This window comes from Limulus polyphemus, unplaced genomic scaffold (genome assembly GCF_000517525.1).
Source record: "Limulus polyphemus unplaced genomic scaffold, Limulus_polyphemus-2.1.2 Scaffold8578, whole genome shotgun sequence".
Classification (NCBI taxonomy): Eukaryota; Metazoa; Arthropoda; class Merostomata; order Xiphosura; family Limulidae; genus Limulus; species Limulus polyphemus.
In genome coordinates, this window is record NW_013674188.1 from 12,713 (window position 1) to 20,867 (window position 8,155).

An 8,155-nucleotide genomic window follows, 5' to 3' on the forward strand; every position below is an offset into this window, starting at 1 on the left:
TGACCAAGTGCAAATAGGTACTAACAACTCTCCTTGAAGCATTATTATTGAATAAATAACGCTATTGTAAAGTAAGTTTGAGTTTTCACCGAAGTTATCTTTTTGGTTTTGCATTATCTTATCTAATTAGGCATGCAAGTTGTGAGTTAAAGAGAGTAGTAAGGAAGAAAATATATCATTCAAGGCATATTTTCCTCTTTGCATCAATGGATTTGTTGTTTCGTACATATTCGCCATGCACAAGGCATTTCTATGAACTCTATTCATTTTAGTTTCCTGGTGCTTAGCACCCCCACCCCGACATATATATATATAACCAAAAATGAACAAAACAGGCCCAAACAAAAAGCGAAATTAAAGACACTGCATAAATTAGAAAGAAAAAGGATCACCAGGGTACAGGTTATAATGGGAGATATAAATTGTGTCCTGGGTTTTGGAGGTAACTGCGGAAGTATGACCCACATTGCGGTGTGGATATCAGTTCTTAACCCCATTCGCCACTCTCACGTGTTGAAGGAAACAAAATAAATTAATCAATCATGAAAAAAATGTATAAGTTAGATGTGAGAGCTTAAGCCCACAACGTCCCACATATATATCACCCTTCACTGTCTGCAGACAGATGCTGGAAGGTGACTGTTCTCCAAAGTAATGAAATAAAAGAAAAACAAAAATAAGGTTCTACTATTGGGATAAGTAAGATAAACTTACGTCCTGATGTTGGCATTCCAACCTCCACTATAGCAGTAAAGACCTAAGCTAATAAGTTAATTAGTAGTACAGTAGACAAATTATACAAGTATTAAAGCCCAACCAAGTTTTCTAAACTAGTATAACTCTCAACTATCATTCATTAAGTTTATTTGTACAGTTTTAACTTATATATATAGTATATGATGACTGATGCATTTGTTTTCTTTTCTTCAACATGTGAAATTGGCGAACAGAAGTTAAGACTGATAGACAGTGTATCCCCGCCGCAATCTGGGTTCTACTTCCGCAGTCACCTCCAAAACCCAGGACACTTTTTATATCCATATTATAACCTGTACCCTGTGGATCCTTTTGATTTACGCAGCGTCTTCAATTTCGTTTTTTGTTTGGGCCTGTTTTGTTCATTAAAACGTCGTTTATCATAGGTTTGGATTTGCTGTTTTTAACACACATTTGATTTGATTTTTTACTTTACTGTTTAAGTATTAATTTTCTATACATATAGAAATGTGTGTATTATTTAACGACTTATTTTAAGTGGATCCATTTTAATGATGATTACAAGTTGGTATCAAGAATTAAGACAATCAAAATCATTCAAGAGTTAAAAGTAATGTTACGCCTCCAGTCGTTAACTGATTTTCCGTAACTTCGTTCCGACAAAACTTTAGCGACACAAGTCCTTACTTAATAAAACTGGTTTATTCTTTCTGAATATAACTTTACCGATACACTTATTTTCAACAGTCGCGCTAAAACAAACGCTATAACGAACTTCAACAATACTTCCTGACTGCAGTTCAATTACTCACTACCTACACACACATTATTGTCCCGTCACGTTGTCACCCTCTTATATATACCAGACTACCCTATATCTAGTAATCTCCCGACAATTCACGAAGGTACAAGATATTTCCAGAAAGCAGGGGGCGTGACACTAGTCACGTGACCTCGCTGACGCAACAGTAAGTTGTTAGTTAGATAGACACATTTTCTTCTTTTTTAAACATTCGTGCTGAATAATTTTAACTACGATAAAATTTCTTCGCTCCGCTGCAGGGTTCAAAGATCCCCTCGTGATTTACAGAGACCCTAATGTACCGATCAATCTTCTCTATTATTCACAATTACTGCTATAGCTACCACAAGGGCATTGAAGAAGTATGAACATATTTTTATCCATGGTGCCTTCTTGAAATGTACAACTCTAGAAAACTGCAATAATTAAGTTTTAGCAGAAAATATGATTGAAAGTAGACAGAGTTAAAATTGTTATTATTTTAAAAGTTTACTTGTACAATAGCTTGAAACAATGAAACTTACACAACTTCTGAAACATTATCGAAAATTCAAATTTGTTATATAATAAGTGTTTGTATTTCTCCAATAAACCACCTAGGTTTTGTTTTTAATATGTTTTTGAACCATTTCTTACATCTGCACCCACCAAATCTTTGGGCAGTTCAGTGTCTAGCGATACCACAATGCTCGTTACAATAAGTACAAAAAGGTAATTTGCCGTGTCTTATTATTTTCTTCTTACTCGAACGCTGGAATACGAGCTTTTGAAACTACGTGTTGTTTTTATGGGTTGCTGTTTATACTTGAAACTCGCATACAAGTCATGGAAAGTACTTGAGATGAGAGCTTCAAACTAACGCGCATCTCTAAGATAGAAGAGTATTTTCTTGCGTCACGAATGACGAATTCGTTTTTAAGTTACAGGCTAAAATATTCGAAAGTGTTCACAACAGAAGTCTCCACAAATAATTTTTTATAGTGTATGTAATATTTATAAAATATTAATAATGCAATGGGAAATACATAACATTATTTTGTACTAAAAAGTATTAAGAGTGGAATACTGCCTTAAATTGTCTCGTTATTTTCTATATCTTTTCCCCCTTTTAACAGTATGATGAGTGAGATAAGTATGTTTCTTTTTTGTCTTCCCTCACTGGTTCAGCCGTAACTATCTAGGCTTATAACATTAAAATCGGGTTTCGATACCCGTGGTAGGCACAAAACAGAGAGTCTCCTGTGTAACTTTGCGCTTGACGACAAAGACACAAATTTATTTCTAATATATTTTTTAATTTCCTAAATTCTAGGCATTTTAAGTGGTTTGAAATAACGATAAAGTTTTTTCTTGTGAAAATTGCAGAAGGCGACCTCTAACAAAGATAATTGACTTAACGACGTGATTTTACTATTATCAGTATCTAGTCGTGATTCATAAGAGACAGAAGTAGAACAAAGTAAGTGAAAAGATGAGAATAATTCAGAGTGTTTTTTGCCAGATTTATATTTTAGATAATCTTGTTATTCTGTAATAATTATGCTACGAGGCGTAATCGCAACAGTTGGATAGAAGGACCAGTCATTTAGCATGTAAAGTCAACACACCGTTCCAAATTCAACTCACAAGTTACATAATGCTAATAGTAATATTATTACTATTAGTAATAGTATTAAATGTATATAATATAGATAAACCAAGCTTTCTCAGCTCACAGTTTCAGTTTCAAATGGATTTATAAGGTAACTAAATTTAAACATCGAGTTATGCAAACTATGTTATTGTTAATTAAACTTGAGGTAAAGTATCTTTATAATTTGGGGCTTGTATTGAGTTTTAAATATTTTTTGTACGAGTACACAAAATATGAATCACATTCATAGTTGATTTTCTATCAGTGGTTTGCTTGGTGTTTTTATTTTTTTATTTCATTGGATTTTTATCAATTGATTTTACTGATTGTACTCTAGAAATGAGGTGAACCACAAGATGTATTTTTATTTTAACTCAGCTAGGACACTTATCTTTAGACTTTATATTCTAACAAATCATTTGAAGTTTATAGTTTGACAGTTCTGATGTCTTAAGGGAAGTAATGGAATCTTTGTGTGGAATCACAAAATTATGCATTAAACAATGATATTAGATATTTTAATACTAATTATAACCTTGAGTGGAATGTTGTTAAACCATATGTTAATATACTGAGATATTACACTCAGCTATAAAAGTTAAAAATATTCTACTTATTATAACTAATAACAGTAAATTAAATTAGTTTTTTTTTTCATTACTGGGTTATTGCTTAGTTCTAATCTACATATGTCTTTTGCTGCGATCAGATGTTAATATTGAATAAATTAAATGTGTAGTAATAAATTAATTACATACAGGATGTTTAACATGTGATGATTGAGGAGATTCAATAAGTGATAACTTGAGTATAGTGTTTTAGAATATATATATTTAAGGGTTCAATAAATATGTATTCTTAAATAATTTCTTGATACTTGATACAATTAAAAGGTCAACCATCTCATAGCTGTAAATAAAAAACCTTGCTATCAGCACCCTTTAATGGCCTGATTTCCTTTCTAATACTCTGTTGCTTTTAACTTAAGAAATCTATTCCCTTCCCATATACCTCTCTCGGGTGGCACTGAAAATTCATTGCTGCTGTTGACTCCTTTTTTTTTTTTTTAGTATTAGTAGGATGACTAATTTAGGTCAGATCCTTTCTGCATTTGATGCATAGTTTTTGGCCTGGAATCAGTAGTTTTTTCACCATGTTCTAATTGCTTGTGCGTAAATCCTTTGTGTGTGCTTTGGTAGGATGTAAGTTCTTTGGGTTCTAACATTTTTGGAGGCTGGTGTAGTTGTTGAGGAGCCTTTAATGGTCCGAACATGCACCAACTTTGGCTCCAACAATCCTTCACTTCTAGCTGAATCAGCTACTGTTCATGTGGTAGAAGTTCAACTGTATACTGATACTTGTCCATTGATATAAATTCTTAAGTCTGCATTATTTAAGAGTATAATTAAATTTTATTTCTGTTTTACATATCAGTAGTTAACACAATGCAGCATCAATATACTGAACTATTGGGATGCATTAGAGGTGCACGTGTTTTACAGACTGGCTGAACCCTCTATCATCTCCAAGTTGATTTTCATTTCTATGTATTCCTAAGTTTATCAACCTTGAATCTACAATGATACAGTGTAATGAACCCAGGCTGATATTTGGTATATGATATTTGGTACAAACTTGGGGGGGATGTTGTGAACTTTAATATCCAACCTATGTGGGGGCTGACAGTCCAAATGAGGCCAAAGTTCTGGTTTCGATAAGATGGTTAGAATATGAAGAGAGCTTTCCAGGAGTAATTTACATTTTACTGTAGCATTTAAAATAAAAATGTTATTTATATTTTTATGTGATTGGTTTCATCTGGAAACCATTTCGGTTCAAATATTTGGTGACTTCTCCCACAATAGCTATTTGACCCAGAGACGTGAAACTTGGCAGATTCATGTGTCTCTACGAGACCAACATTCTTGCCAAACAGCATCAAGATACATAAAATTTCACTTTTTAGAGAGTAATTCATTTGTTATGGATTGATCCATAAGCTTCAAACAGCAGTAACATGTACTCAAGATAAACAGGTTCCAACCAGGTAAGTTGAGAAAAGAAGGTGGGCTTATTGAAGTTTACAAGATTATTTAGGGGAGCAATAAGGTAAAGGTTTTTGTTGTATTGTTAAGATAATTGGATAAAATGAAAAGTTTAAGATTTGACAAAAAAAATGCTAAGTTAAGACAGTTTTATTTTTCCAATGGGGTGATTAGTTAATGGAATGAGTGACTGTTGACCGTGGTTGAAGTTAGCACTTTACAAGAATTTGAGAGTGGAATAGATAATTTTCTGAAGAATAAAGGATGTGTTTAATTTCTTAATTTTTTTTAAGGGTAAGAGCACAGGGACAGCTTTGAAGGACCAGGTGGTCTCTTGTTATCCATATTTTGATGTTAATCATTGACTTTTATTTTGTCTCTTGATAACTCTTGAAACCCTTGACATAAGCTGAAAATATTTGAATGGTTTGTCTTGAGATGACATATTGCTTGAACTTAGACATTATTAGCTTGTAAATGAATGAAAATATAACCCAAGTTTTTATTCATTTTAGATTACGTTTCCTGAAAAAACAAATGATCGGCAGTATTGTTGCATGATGTAACCATTGATAGTGACTTGTTAGTTTGTCTTCCACAAATATTTTAAATTTTAAGAGACTGATTACAAATCATTCAGAATTTATTCTGTTTTAATACAAATAAAAACAAGGTCAAACTAACAAGCCATATGATATATATATCCCTTATACCTACAAAATATAATTTTTAATATTTTAATAAAGTTTCTTTATATCCTCATTTGGGAAGCTCATAGATGACATCACTAAACAAAAGGTTTAGGTTTCGTTTCTATTTTCGTAGTTAATTGTCAGGTGATTTTTGTATTTGATAATACAGTAGATAAAAGTTTAAATGGACAATTAAGTGGCACATTCTAAACATGCTAAAATCTTTTAGAAACGATATGACAAGTATCAGTCACTGTTTTCCATTAAAATAAAATTGAGTGAACCTCATTCGCTTGTTAATTATAGTGTGGCTATAAGCCAAAGGGATGTGCCGGTTTTGCGAGTCATATGTAAATGTTTATATTGGCTTCTTGTTACTTTGAAAATATGAACAACATGAGAATATGAGGGGGATTGATTGGACACGGACTGACCCATTCAGACCCAGTACCATCAAATTGAGTGTAATTGACCTGACATGGACTGACACAGTACCAATAACATGAAGTTACATGATTCTAATTTCAACCTGATTAATGTAATTTTTGCACCTCCTTACTGATACATCTGTTTGTACAGTGTTATGATTACTATCTGTGTAACTTCTAACTTAGTTTTAGAACTGATACTTTTGTAATTAATTTATACCAAATTTAATTTCTCTGATAAATTAGTTATTGTTATTAAAATTTAAATGTGACCTATAGCGTGGTTCACTAAATGTGACCTATAGCGTGGTTCACTAAATGTGACCTATAGCGTGGTTCACTAAATGTGACCTATAACGTGGTTCACTAGATGTGACCTATAACGTGGTTCACTAGATGTGACCTATAACGTGGTTCACTAGATGTGACCTATAATGTGGTTCACTAGATGTGACCTATAACGTGGTTCACTAGATGTGACCTATAGCATGGTTCACTAGATGTGACCTATAGCATGGTTCACTAGATGTGACCTATAGCATGGTTCACTAGATGTGACCTATAACGTGGTTCACTAGATGTGACCTATAGCATGGTTCACTAGATGTGACCTATAGTGTGGTTTATAGTTACTTGGACACACACTCAAGATTTTGATTAGAAAACACTCCTCACATTTTAGAACAACGAGTATGAAATCTGGAGGAAAAGCATCAATAAATACACTTTTTTTTTAAACAAGTTTTCTATTAAGTTTTACTACAACACAAGGTGATGTATCTCCTTGATTATGTTTTAATTATATTCATGCTCATTACACTTGTATTACATGAAATAATATAAGTCTGGTCAAATTATTAAATTACATCTCCCACAGCTACGGAGACAACAATACTTTTTGAACATTTACATCTCCCACAGCTAAGGAGACAACAATACTTTTTGAACATTTACATCTCCCACAGCTAAGGAGACAACAATACTTTTTGAACATTTACATCTCCCACAGCTAAGGAGACAACAATACTTTTTGAGCATTTACAAGTAGGTTTTGTGCAATGAAAATTTTGATGATAATAAATAAAATATATGTGGTTCACTAGATGTGACCTATAGCGTGGTTCACTGTTATAGGTCACATCTAGTGAACCACGTTATAGGTCACATCTAGTGAACCACGTTATAGGTCACATCTAGTGAACCACACTATAGGTCACATCCACTGAACCACACTATAGGTCACATCCACTGAACCACACTATAGGTCACATCCACTGAACCACACTATAGGTCACATTTAGTGAACCACACTATAGGTCACATTTAGTGAACCACGTTATAGGTCACATTTAGTGAACCACGTTATAGGTCACATTTAGTGAACCACGTTATAGGTCACATCTAGTGAACCACACTAAAGGTCACATCTAGTGAACCACACTAAAGGTCACATCTAGTGAACCATGCTATAGGTCACATCTAGTGAACCACGCTATAGGTCACATCTACTGAACTACACTATAGGTCACATCTACTGAACCACACTATAGGTCACATCTACTGAACCACACTATAGGTCAAATTTAGTGAACCACACGAAAGGTCACATTTAGTGAACCACACTATAGGTCACATCCACTGAACCACCACTATAGGTCACATCCACTGAACCACACTAAAGGTCACATTTAGTGAACCACACTATAGGTCACATCTACTGAACCACGCTATAGGTCACATTTAGTGAACCACGCTATAGGTCACATTTAGTGAACCACGCTATAGGTCACGTTTAGTGAACCACGCTATAGGTCACATTTAGTGAACCACGCTATAGG

At 33.6% G+C, this 8,155-nt stretch overlaps 1 long non-coding RNA gene across 2 annotated transcripts in view; it reads left to right on the top strand.

Moving 5' to 3' along the window:
* The first annotated feature begins 2,804 nt into the window (after positions 1-2,804).
* Positions 2,805-8,155, top strand: part of LOC106475434 — a 10,651-nt gene continuing 5,300 nt past the window's right edge. The window contains exon 1 of one of the 2 annotated variants that reach the window (XR_001291816.2): positions 2,805-2,978. This is a non-coding gene — a long non-coding RNA (uncharacterized LOC106475434). Of the gene's footprint in view, positions 2,979-3,022; positions 3,262-8,155 lie in introns of those variants that run through there. The other variant, XR_002608872.1, reaches the window with a different exon arrangement.